This window comes from Watersipora subatra, chromosome 6 (genome assembly GCF_963576615.1).
Source record: "Watersipora subatra chromosome 6, tzWatSuba1.1, whole genome shotgun sequence".
Classification (NCBI taxonomy): domain Eukaryota; kingdom Metazoa; phylum Bryozoa; class Gymnolaemata; order Cheilostomatida; family Watersiporidae; genus Watersipora; species Watersipora subatra.
This window is the reverse complement of record NC_088713.1, coordinates 55,938,342-55,951,987: the sequence shown is the minus strand read 5'-3', so window position 1 is coordinate 55,951,987 and position 13,646 is coordinate 55,938,342. Positions and strand designations below refer to the sequence as shown.

Genomic DNA, 13,646 nt, shown 5'->3' with positions numbered 1-13,646 from the left:
TTGTTTAAAATTTAATAGTGGCTCAGGTCTAATGAACTTTACCTAGTTCCTGGTATTTTAGAGGTTTGCCGGTTAGTGCACATTTGAAAGTAAAAACTGCATTTTTTGTTATTTTCAACAAAAGTGTTAAATGCAAAATAAAAATGTCGATGAAACTTGGGGTGTGGATTAAAACCAGTACCCTATGCATTAAGGATTTCCCATTTTTGTGCCATGATGCTACGCGGGCCTTTTATAGCATTTCCGTTATCGCTGGAATATTATCTATTGAGAAACAGGTAATACTATAACCATTGCACTGATGTATTGAACAGATTGTGCATCTTTTTATGACTTTTTATGAACAAAGAGCATGGGATATTACTCTAGACATGATGAATATATATATTTATATATATTTTATATATATATATATATATAGTTATATAGTAATATTGGATGCTCTTTTCCCAACTATTTACTCGTCGTGGTGGTCAAATAGAGGTAGCGGTCAAATAAAAGCAGCCTTCATTTAGAAGTTTCACGGTATATATATGAATTTTGCAGTCATTTTACTGTTAGTATATATACAATAATCTTTTTGTGGGTTTTTTGTTGAGCAGGCGTCCACAAAAGACCCAAATACATGCATTTTTTAATGTTTGATTCAGTTGAATACATATTAATTTTTGCTCTTCAGGCAATATGATACTGCCTTCTAATAAAAATGGTATAGAGGCTCAAGACAAAAAGTAATGTTACGACTGTTTGCTGCATCATAACTCATAAAATATTTAAAGTATTGCACTTTTTACTTAAGTTCTGTTAATCTTTTAACATTTTTCAAACCTTGATGTACAGTATATGAAGTAATTTTTTGTAGTAAATATTTTGGCATGGTATGCTACGCTTTGAAAGACATCAATTTATTTAATGAATAACCTTTCAACAATAAGCAGGATGAATGCCAATTACTATTTTTTAGATAAAAAAATCAAGAGATCATCCCAAAACTATAGAAATTATAAGACAGCGACTATAAAGTAAATTAGGAACTAAGGAAGAAATATGATATAACATGAAACAATATTGAAACTGTCTTATTTAACTTAAGGTTTTGTGGCATCAGTTACCAATCCTCATGTACACAGTTTTAAATGAATACGGAGATTTCCAAGCAAACCAAGCTACTCCAAATGTCGACGGTCGAGCATTGTTGGCATCATGCCAAACTTCATTTAAATTAGCACTCATGCAAGTGTCATACCACCAGCCACCTAAAATATGCATGTATTTTTAAGAAACAACCTGAGGTTTGCTAGACATTCTAAATCAAAATGGTTCCCTCTTATCAGCTGCATTCACTTTTATATCTAGAACCTGATGAAATCTCCAGTGGTGATCAAGAGGCAATTTAAAATGGTATTGTCTGTTAGTCTGCATAAACGCTGTTTGGTTTAGTTGTTTAGTTAGTTTCATCAAAAAATTACCTGCGCTTGCTTCATACCTTCCTTTAGGCGGTCAAAGAAAATTTGGTTTCAAAATCCATCTGTTTCCTAAGAACCTTAGAACTCTTAAACACCTACCTGCTGACAATCTAGATATAAGGGAAAAAGATGCAACACTGAGTGTTTCAAGTCACGCTAGTTGTAAAATAAATGGTTTTTTTTCTAGACCTACGCTGAACAGTTAAAATATTTCTCATCATAAAGTTATTCTCACGTATAATATTTCCACATATATTACAACATATATTATAGTATATACTGTAGTATATTGTAATATATAACATATTATAATTGAATATATACTATGACATATTATAATATATTATATACCATATAATATATTATAATATATACTATATTGTATATATTATATGTTACAACATGTTTTAGTATTATAATATATTGCAAAATATTATATAAATGAAGTATAATATATTATAAAATCTTTTATAAAATATAATATTCTATATTATATATAATTTATTGCATATTTTTGTATATTTTAATATATATTATATCAGATTGATATATAAAAAAATATAAATATATCTACTATATTATATTATACATATTACAGTAAATAATATATTGTGAGTTTTTGGGGTGGTTTGTTTGTGTGAACTATCTGAATCAATATATATATATACATATATATATATATATATATATATATATATATATATATATATATATATATATATATATATATATATATAGAACTATATTTCCCAACTAGGAGGCTTCTATCAATATATAATCCACGTTAGGAGGCTCTGAAAAATTAGGAGGCGTCCAGGGAGCCTCCTAATTCTAGCAGTGTTTATAGTGCTTAACAACCCTATAGAAGTATTTTAAACATGATTCCCATAATTGCCTTATATATCTATATTCATATATATGGAAAAGAGGAGACAACTCCAACAAAAATGTGTAATTTTCTATCAATAAATTACCAACTCTAGGAGGCTCTTATATATGGAACTAGGAGGCATATATCAATTTTAAAATATTCTTACTTCTAAGTGTTTTAGTATCGTTTCAGTTAATAGCACAATCTATTTAAAAACATATTGCAATAAGCTTATGACTAATCATCAGCCAATACAAGGAATTAGCAGTTATGTCGGATACAGTCAGTTTTGCTAATATTCATGATAGCTTTATTAGATTTGGGAAATAAAGTTGTATATTAACAAACTACAATACATTACAATTTATTTGCTGACCCTCTTTATGGTTTTCAAGACTGCCATTTAAGCACTCCCTTTTTTTGCACGGTTTCTCATTGATCTGCTCTTTTTTGTGAAAATTCACAATAATTGCACATTATGGTTTCCACTGATGTTTAAGCATGGCTGTAGTAAAAGTTTAAATAAGTGTATAATCAGTGCAATTCATATTTTTGCTGCCGTTGCATCCAGCCACAAAATAAATCTTTTTTGAAACTTTTCATCCGAATGCAATACCTGAGAGATGGTTTTTTAGTCGAAGAATTGATTTTTTAAATTTATTGAAATAAAGTGGCAAAAGTATAACCACAGTATATAACAGCTAGCGAGATGTGGCTGTTATAATGTTGCTGTGGCTGTTAGGACTATTAGTTCTTCACCCATGTAGTCTACTAGAGCTTGGTAGCAGCAGAATAACTACATGTAAGGGAGCACGTCACATTTGGTAAGTTGTTCATGTTATTTTAGTCAATTTACAGTTTATTTACTTGAAACATACAGTTGTAGAAAAGCAGTATAAATTTTATTTAATAAAGAAATAGGACTAGCGTGAAAAAAGTATGTTTCAATTATTATAATTTTTAAGGAATGTAGCATAGAACACGTTTGATATATATTTTTTTACACCTGTTTATGTCATCCAACTGCTGATATTGTTCTGCATAGAAAAGTCAAGAAAGTTCAGCATTATAATACCATAAAGGAGAATATCAAAACTTTTTGTAAAATCCTAATTTTGGATTTTATTATTGTTACACGAATGTTCGGTTTTGTAACATCAACACAGACACGCCAGCTGACAATTAATAGTTATTTTAGTGAATCAGTTAATTCTCTAACATTAATCTATTTTCAGTTATTAATATAATAATTTTTGATGTTTTTTTATAATGATAAGTAAAGTTATTAATGTGGTTCTACCAACAGTCAAAACTGTTGTTAGAATATCATGATCATTATGTAATTGTATTGTTGTTATCATGAATAGTGAGAGTTTGCGTATTTCAGTTATGATTTTGTAAGTAATAGTAGTACATGCATAGGCATAAGCAAGTAAGTGGTGTATATGCGGCCTTTGAATTTTAAAACTTTTAATATTTAGTTTGAATCTTGTGTAGTAATTGTGTAGTAATTAAGAGCTTAGCTGTTTTATAGAGCTTCAGTAGTAGGAGGCAGACATTCAAGTTTGCCAAAAAACCTAACCAGTGAACTAAAATGTGTATTTTGCATTCATTTTGGTTTGTATATCTGTTTATGCTATTTGAATTATCTATTCATTTTTTTTAGAAACTTGGTAAGCATTAATGCCAGTATATTCATCAGATGGCAGAGAGTATTAGACAAAGTTGGATGTTCTTTTCTAGAAAAGGTATGTTGCTAATTACACGTTGGTTTGCATAAAAAATATGTCAAAATAATCAAGGTTTCATCTACCAAACTTTATAATATTTTTTAACATGTACATAAGTATAGATTACAAACTATAAAACATTATATCAGTAAGGTTGTATTTTGAAATGTAGTAATGTTTGATGTTTTGGAAAAGTTACTATGATAAGCAAAACTTTAAATTCACCAACACAAAATATACTGTACAAAGTTTTACTGCAACTAGCAAATGTATACCTGACGTAAGAATGTAACAGCATGCCAAAAATTAGTTTTTCTTTGTATAGTTGCAAATAATCAATGACGCTTCATAATCAAATTAATCAATTAGTTATAGATAACTGCTGGATGAGAAGCATTGATGGCCCACACCCAAGACTGATTTGCAGACATAAAATTAAAGGTATGCGATATTGCAATAAGTTGCTGTCAACTAGCACATTATACATGCGAGCCAAAAATTAGTGTGATAATTTGATATAGCCATAGCTTCAGTAAGAAAAGTTGTCAATTTTTACAGGCATTGTATTATTTCAAACGCTTACATAAACCATTACGCCACTTTTGTGTTCTATTCATCTATTATTGGCAGATTACATGATATAAATAGCGCAAACCAATCAAAGGAATGTAGCATAGCAAAGAGATTTAGTATTGCTCTTCTTAGTCTTTATGACATGGTTGCAATTGCTGAGCAATTGCATAATTATATAAAATGAATAGTTTTCCATGGTTACTCATTACCACTTTTAGTTACTCAGTCAACACTGAGAGTAATTATCAGTTTTGAGATATCATGTTTAGAGGCAGGAGATTGACAAATATTTTGTTGGTTTTTACTCTTTTCCTACCGTATGCGAATTTATGCTAAATCTGTCAGCAACTGCCGTTTGCACATTTTTGCGAATTTTCCAACAATTGCGTGGTCACCTAATTTTATTATCCGTTAAAACATAACGGATGATTTTAAAACTTTGATGGTATTGTCAGTGTGGTTCGAATATTTCTCTAATAGATTAGTCTAAGATAACCAAGCAGTTTCAAATTTTTTATTGAGAATTTCCAAAATAAAAATGGACATTTTTGTGTAAGTTTTGTTAAGTATCGCGCAAGTCAGAAAACATATAATTACTTACATGTATGTTGATGACACTATAGCCAATTCAAATTCAGATTTTTGTGATTACACAGATAATTAAAGTAGCAGCAGTGACTCTGATGATAGTGAAAATAATAGTTTTTTAAGTGTAAGGGACATTGTAGAGCATTGTTTTAGCTTCGTAGCGATTGTAGCTTCACATAGCTTTAGCAATGCACAAAGTGAAGGTACATTGATTTTTGCATAGCACTATATGTTAACATTTTAGCAAAATAAAATATATTACAAAAAGTTACTAGATAAACTTTGAAGTTGAAACAAAATTGTATACATGCTTCATGTACATGTCATGAAGCTAAATTGGCAATTTTCGGTGAAATGGCTGGCGGTAGGCCGGTAGCTTAGTTTGTACATGGGTGGCAGTAAAAGGGTAAAGCTATATCAGAATTAGAGATACAAGTGTATGTATTTCCTTTTGAATGATTTAGTGAACTTTGATGATTCAAGACAATGAGTTTGGCGAATGATATATATGTATAATATGCTGCTGAAGTTGCGCAATTCAGCTCATGGCTTTTAATTATTACCTCTAAATGTTGAAAACACGCGATAGGAAGGGTCAGAACACTACTAAAACTCATAGTTACTCAAACCTGAAATACAGTAGGTTTTATACAAATTGCTATACAATAACAAAACTGCAAAACTATTGGTTAAAATATAAATAGCAATATATATTATTATTTTTGGCCTTCGATATCGGGCAGCATGTATGCAGTTTGTTTGCTGATGTTAACAAAAGTTTTACTACTAAGCTACATAATTTGCTCAATTATTTGTGTCAACTTTAAAATTTAAAACAAATGTAGTGTTAGCACTTTTAGAATATACTACAAACAACGCAGAGGAACTTTTTGTGGCATCTGACTTGAATTTAAAAGTTCTCTGAAAATGCAACTTGTATTTGCCCATTTTAATACTTTAAAATGTCATAGGGAGCTCATAATGAAAGCAACTTTAATATAATTTCAAGATGCTCAAAGCGGTACGGATGTTATGTTGACAAACATTAAACGGTCACTCTGTACTATGGCTAGTAAGTATTTACATGTATTTAGATTTTGCATTGATGCTTTCAATTAGGTAGTGTAGGAAATCTATTTACATTAGCTAAATTACTAGCATGTGCAATACTCAGCTTTGTTTCCTATCCATCCCAAACATTTTGCCAATGCTTATAATAATTCATTGCTCTTTTCAAATCTGATTTCTGAACCAAAAGTAGTTTTAGCACTATAAGAACCTATACTTCTCTTCCTATGGGTCTACTCACTTTTTTGTAGCAGCAAAGGCCATTGTTTTTAGAAGGTCTGTAAGAATTGTATTACTTTTTTGACTTCCATTGGTGCTCGTAGCAAATATAATTTCAGTACAATTTGCATCAATAAAGTTATTATTACTTGTTTGTAAAGTATTTGGAGCAAAACAATATTTTATGTGCACAGCAAACATTTTTGCTGCAAGCTTACCAAAACAAAATAAAACGTTTATTTTTATTTTACATTTTAATTAAACATCATGTTCTATTCAGTTATTGCTGTCAGTACTATGCAGTTATTGCTGTCAATGTTCTTTGTGCATTCTTAACACACTTTTATGTTAAACTTCCAATGCATTAAACAATTTAGAAATAAAGTGTCCAAACAAGGATGCATAACATGAGATTTGTCACTGGCCTGTTTTGACCTACATCTAGCACTCTTTAGCCAAAGGTGTCTAGCTTTACTAAAAAATTTGGTAGTGAAATTGTACATGAATTCATTGCCTGCATACACGTCAATCATGATGCCTATGCTCTTATTATGTGTGTTCTACTATTGCCTTCTTAGCTAATTCACTTTCTACTTCTCAATAGCCTCAGCCTCTGAATGAAAGCTATTGTTGTTATTCCTATTCTTTGTAACTTTATAATGAATAAGGTTGTGGTTGGGCAGCTCATTTGCTTTTCACTGTTTTAGAAATATTGCAGCACAAGTATAACTGCAGTAATAAAATCTTCACAGAATTGCATAATGTGGTCTTATTCTCCAAGGTCTTCTCACTAGCAGAAATGACCTATGTACTTATGCAATTGTGGTTTGTGCTTAAAGTGACTCATTCTCCTAATGTGGCATGGCTTGCTATCTTCTTGCATGCTAGTCAATTGATTAAATAGATTGTAAGAAACAAGCCAACCTCTCACTCCTACACAACCTAAAGACTTATCACATAAGTTCAACCTTCTAGCGAGATTGTAGCCGCTAAACATTTTGCTTTTTTCACGCGTCTAGCCATTTAGGGTTTTGCAGCAGCAGAAGAACAGACTAATCATGTCACAATTGGTATATTTGTTTGCCACATTTGTTTGATATTACTTTTGCCAATTTTGTCATTGAATTAATTGTACCATATTATGGTGAAAAGGCATCATGAAAAAGTATTTTACTTCGCCTCAATACCAATGCAAAAGGTTAGACCGGTAGTGGCCATTTTTTTACCTGTAGGGGGAGCCACTTTAAATACTATATCAAAGCAACTTACTGATGTCATCAAATTGCGACGGCAAACAACAATGCATAGGTTTTCGCAGCTAATTTGGATTTGGATTTTACTGCCTTAATTGCAAGATCGTAATATTGTCAAGTTAAAAAGGTCAAGAAACCCCAACTTTATAATGCTAAAAGAATGAAATTATTACTAATTTTCATAAAATGATAACTTTGTAATTATACACGAGGGTAGCTTTGTGAGATTAACCGACACACATTAAAATAATAATGGTAACATATAGCATGGTAGCCAGCAATTGATGAATATCTGTGACTCTGTCGATGCTCCTAACCGTTGTAACTTTTTAAAAAGCATTAAAATAATTATGGATGCTTTTTATTCTGATTAGTAGTGTTAGCTGATTGATAGCACCAAACAGGCAGAATTATTAGTAGCCTATACTTTACTGCCCTGAGCAAGCAAAACGCTGTATCTTGATATTTGTAAATTGTTCAGCACAAGCACAAACGCGTTTTGGTTGAACCTGGCATCAGTATTAGCAGTATTTTAGTTGTTTTTTTTTATTTATTATGGTGAGATATCCAACAATCTTTACCGAATTTTTTTTTCGTGAAACTTTAAAATCAAAGGAGTTATTTCACTTAGGGCATTTTGTTTGCTTAAATTGACAATTTACTAAGCTGGCACTAGGCAATCAAAACGCCCTATCACTGCAGATAGGGCCTTTTGATTGCTTAATTGGACTGGTTTCTCATTGTTAGTTTGCCACAAGACCATTTGCCATGACTGGATTATCAAAGGATTACAAGTTTAAATTCTGATATTAACCCGCAATTAGTCAACAAAATAATATATGTTGCAATTCCTATTACTCATCCAGTCAACACATGGATTAAAGCCCTGTAATAGCCATATTTAGCTCAAAAGTTAAGAGATGATCAAAGATCTAGGTATCCTTCAAACCTGATGTCATGAAATGAAAGGAGTAAGTAAAATAGTAGTTTAAAAAAGATCAAACGCTTTTATTGAAAATAATTTAAAGCAAACAACTGAGTGCAAAAATGTCAGTATTTTAAAAAAGCAAAACCTTCCAATGGACATGTAATTAAAACAAATTTTTCATCAAATCTCTGAGTCGGATCTTTAAATCGAGACTTTTGTCACTTAGATATCGTCCTGTCATAATAAATATATTATGATAAAAAATATAGCAATAAGATGAGCACTTAGAAGTGCACTAGCTTGTATGAGCTGCCTTAAAACAACCAAATATATATGCTTCAGTTTCGCTTCCCTTTGTTTATATACTCTTTGATTACATAATGCTGCTCATAATGTCCAACTTTGGGTATGTTCAGGCCAATCAAAACGCTGTATCTGCAGATAGAGAGCTTTGATTGCCACTTTATGTGTGGTAAATGTGGATAGGGCATTTTGCACATTGTGAAAAGTGCTATTTCTGGTGGTCTCAGATATATGAAATTTCGAGACATGTTAAATGTCAACCTAAATTACATATAAGCACAAAAAAGTGAATTTTGAAAAACTTTTCAGATAGGGCGTTTTGCTCGCTTAGGGCAGTATAAAGTTATGATAATGTATTATTTTCGTTGTAATTAACAAGTTGATGCATTTTAGTCGTAATTTGATACTGATTCAAACTAGAGGCTGAGTCATAAGTAAGTGACTGGAGTAAATGAAATCCTTTAAATCGTTGAAGCTTTAAAATCTATGTTTCAATTTTGTAGAAGAATATCGCAAGAGATAAAATATTACTGCTTCATAGAATTTTAGTAATGGGAGGTAGGGACACGGATTTGCTGAAAAACCTAAAAACATCAGGCATCTTTTGCATCAATTTTTAATCTGCATAACATCTGTTTGGGCTATTAAAATTGTTTTGCTTATTTTGGTAGAAACCTGGTCACCGCATCCAAGCACTATATCCACCAGATGGAAAATGGTACGAAGCACAGCTGGACGCTTTCTTGAAGGGGGTATGTTGCTGATTAACGGTTAATTTCCACAAGAGCGTGCCACATTAATAAAAGTTTTATTTCAAAAAATTTATAAGAAATAATATTACTATGAAATCTATGTTTGAATGCCATGGCACTGCATTTTTTAACCCTTCCAATTATAGTGGCAAAAATTGTTGATTGTGCTTCATAATATATGTTCAATCTATATTAGCTTCAACTCTATCTAAAACCTTTTTGTTATAGATTTTATTTTTCCAACACGTTAAAAAATAGTACTATTCAAAAAACTTAATGCATTCCTACTTTGTGCATTGCTAATGCTATGTGAAGCTACGATCCCTTCGAATCTCGAAAAACAATGCTCTACCATGTTCCTTACTCTTACGAAACTATTACTTTGACCACCATTGGAGTCACTATTGGAGCTGCTACTTTAATTATATGTGTAATCACTAAAATCTTAATCCGTCAGTCATCAACAATTATCAATATTGTTATCAACATAAGTAATTATCTGTTTTCAATTCTGGATTTACTTGCGAAATCTATAATAGCACTAAATATTTCAAAAATCAGAAAGAACAAATGTTTCTTTTTATGTTGAAAAGTCCTAAACAAAAATTTAAAATTGCTTTGTGAGTTTAGGGTAATTTTACAGGGAAACCTTTGGACAACACTGTCAATACCATAAAAAGTCTTAAAGACTGTTAGTTATGTTGTCAACGAATAATAAAATTAAGTTACTACGCAATTGCCAGGAAATTCGCAACATGCACATAGGCCGGTCGTCCATTGATTTCACCTAAATGCGCATGCAGCGGTGAAAGGGTTAATAAAATATTATGTAATCTCTAATTGAATCCCCATTCATTTAAACGCCCCTCTACTAGACCTGTACTATAATAGATGACGGTTAAAGATAGAACGCCACCGTTCAAGTGAACGTTACTTCTTTTGAAAAAAACACATAAAAACTATATAACACACAAACTAAGCTGTGATCCAGTGATAACATATACACTGGGCGTTGAGCTTGCAAAATGCCATTGTTAACTGCTTATTCTAATGCTGTAGCATGTGCAAGAAATTTTAGCCTCAAATAGTAGTACAGATTTCATCATATTTGCTAAACGGGTTTTTCATATATGCCGAACTATCAAGGCCGCTTAAACAATAAAATTATTATCAGCCTGATAGAGTTATTAATTATTTCCACGGTGCTGCTTTCAAAGCTTCAACGAAAACACTGTAAAGCTTAGAAGTTAGAAAACTCGCTTCAATATGCATTGACAAAAGTATTAATTGCTATTGTTGTAACTGAGTCATTGTTAGTAAAAATTTGTCAACATTTTTCTATCCATCCTGTCCAAAATCGGATCCAAAGATCAAAGAATGTTGAAGTCGCAGTCAGCTGGATGTGGTTGTCAATTAAAGGGTGACACTCTAGTTTTCAAGAGTAGTTTTCTAGAGTAGCACTCAAATGAACATGGCCTTCAAATTAAGATTCTACCTTATGTCAATTTAGCTGTATTTCAGAATGTTATAATATTGGAGTTTTGGGTCAAGGTTAAAATAGCAAGCATAACTTTGCAAATATCGACGCAAAAAGATTTTAGTTTTAAATAAGGCTCTGCTTTCATATATTTGCAAATCACTAATGCATGAATTTAAAAAAAGAACCCAAGGGTATATTTCTCTTTGTGTAGTAGCATCTAATCAAAAATGCATTGATTTTAAATAAGTGCAGAGTGACATACATGGATTATCAACACCGAAGAGTGATTTTCAGACATCAGATTAAATGTGGGTGATGCTATGATAAGTGGCTTTAAACTAACACAATGTACTAGGGAAACAAGCGTGATTATTTTGCTGTAGCTCAAATGCAGTAGAAAAAATAAAGGTGTCTAACTTTTCAAGTATTTCAGTCAAATTCGTTGCCTACATAAATGCTGACACTAGTTTTTGTGTTCTGCTGCTGTCAGGTTACAAAACATAGCTCTCCTAGTCAGAGGCATTTAGGTATCTAGAGCAATCTAGGCATTAGTGGTTTCAATGAACACCTGAACAATGCGTGTTTAACCACAGTGGTTGACCCCATAGGTCAAGTATTAGCCTAATTAACTTTTAATTTAAGACTAATTTAACTTTTGAATGGAGCTGAGCAATGATATGTGATTCATCAAAGCCATAGCTTATCAGATTTTTATAAATGATAATTCACATTATTTACTATTTCAGTCAGCAGAAAACGGTAAAGTGCAGAGGAAATAGCAGAATTTGACAAGCACTGGACTGAAAAACCAGGCAAACTGCCAACAAGATCAGTGTTGGATGCTATACACTCAACGCTGCCTAACAGAAGTGTTAGAGTGATTCGGGCTCGAGCCAACAACTTGCTAAAGAAGGCTGCGAGAAAAAATGCCAGCTGAATTTTTTATGTTGTTGAACCTTCTTATTATCATTGCGTTGTATTTGTCAATAAATGTGCTCTTTTTGAAGACTAAAAGTGGCCAACTCCGCAGTAATGCACTTGTATAGTTATTTTGTATCAAGCAGTCTTAGCTATTATTTTATGTACAGAAAATGTGCATAAAACAATGACTATGATAGATAATACAATACCGACAATAGATATTATCTGTTGTACTGCACTGTACACTATGATGTATTATTCAAGAAACAAGCTCTAAGATAAATTATAATAATTCTTTTAAAGAAAAACCAAATATAAGGAAATATGCCGCAGCAGCCAGTCTACTGACAACTTACTGTCAAACCAACAAGCCCAAAAGATTACTTAGAACGCTGTGCTTGACTAAAAACAATCAGAAATTCACTACACAATGAGAAATATATCTTTTTGGGTCATTTTCCAAATTTAAGTGAATGTGTCTGAGTAGAATGTTCTATCAATTTCTTGACAGTTCTGGGCATTATTATTACTGGTAAAATGTGGATAATAGCACTCAGTATTACTATTGATCAATAAAACCACCCAAAGTCAAGATATCTAAAGTTAGAAGAAATTTGGTACTGTGCTGGGTCCAGCCCGACTGATCATTGCTAACAATAAATTGCAGTAAGAAAGAAGTTTTGAAAAGCGAAAATGCCCTCAAGATAGAATGTTATTGTATTTTTATTGGCTCTCTATGTGACATTAAGTTTTTCCCTGGGTTCTACATAGGTACAATGGGCTTGTTTGGAATCTACCCAATTTATGGTGCTGTGGTATTGCGCAGGTTTTGCAACCTGACACTCCATTCCGAATGGGGAAATGTTTTTACTTAACGTTCTAAGAGTGGCTTAAGATGAATAGAAAGACATTGCTGTTATTGTATGTTAGATTGAGTAACTAAGTATGTTGTGCAAGTAATTCATATTATTACTGTAGATAATATGCACAGCAAGCAAAGATGTGTGTGTTTCATTTTAGCAATCACAGTAACTGAGTTGCGTCCATGCATTGTTACCAACTAATTTTTTAAAGTTTTTGTATGCAGTGCAGCAGCGATATGTGACCGAATAAGAAACTATAACATAGACCATATTTATAAATATTGAGTTAAATTATTCGTTTATTATAGTGAGCAGAAAGTTATGCAGCCTAAAAGAAAATTGAGAGTTCAAAAAGCCATGATCGGAAGATTGAGGCAAACTACCAAAAATGCCAGAGCTGTATACTGTTAAAAGAAATTGGTGTTTGAAAATTATAATGATGACTTATGCCCGAGCCCACAACTTACTCAAGAAGCGGCAAAATTAAACTGGCAGCAGGGTCTTCTTGTTGTTGAGGCTTTTGTAATATCGCATTAAACTTGACGTCTGAATAAATTTACTCCGTTTGGTGACTAAGCAACGACCATTCTATGGTACTTGACTAGTTGAATTTTTTAGTATCAAGCATGGT

The 13,646-nt window shown here is 31.9% G+C and overlaps 1 long non-coding RNA gene across 1 annotated transcript; it reads left to right on the top strand.

Moving 5' to 3' along the window:
• The first annotated feature begins 4,464 nt into the window (after positions 1–4,464).
• On the top strand, positions 4,465–12,123 carry LOC137398951 (uncharacterized). Its single transcript, XR_010979076.1, has 3 exons — positions 4,465–4,508; positions 9,671–9,751; positions 11,978–12,123. It is a non-coding gene; the product is annotated as an uncharacterized lncRNA (long non-coding RNA).
• Positions 12,124–13,646: the final 1,523 nt, after the last annotated feature.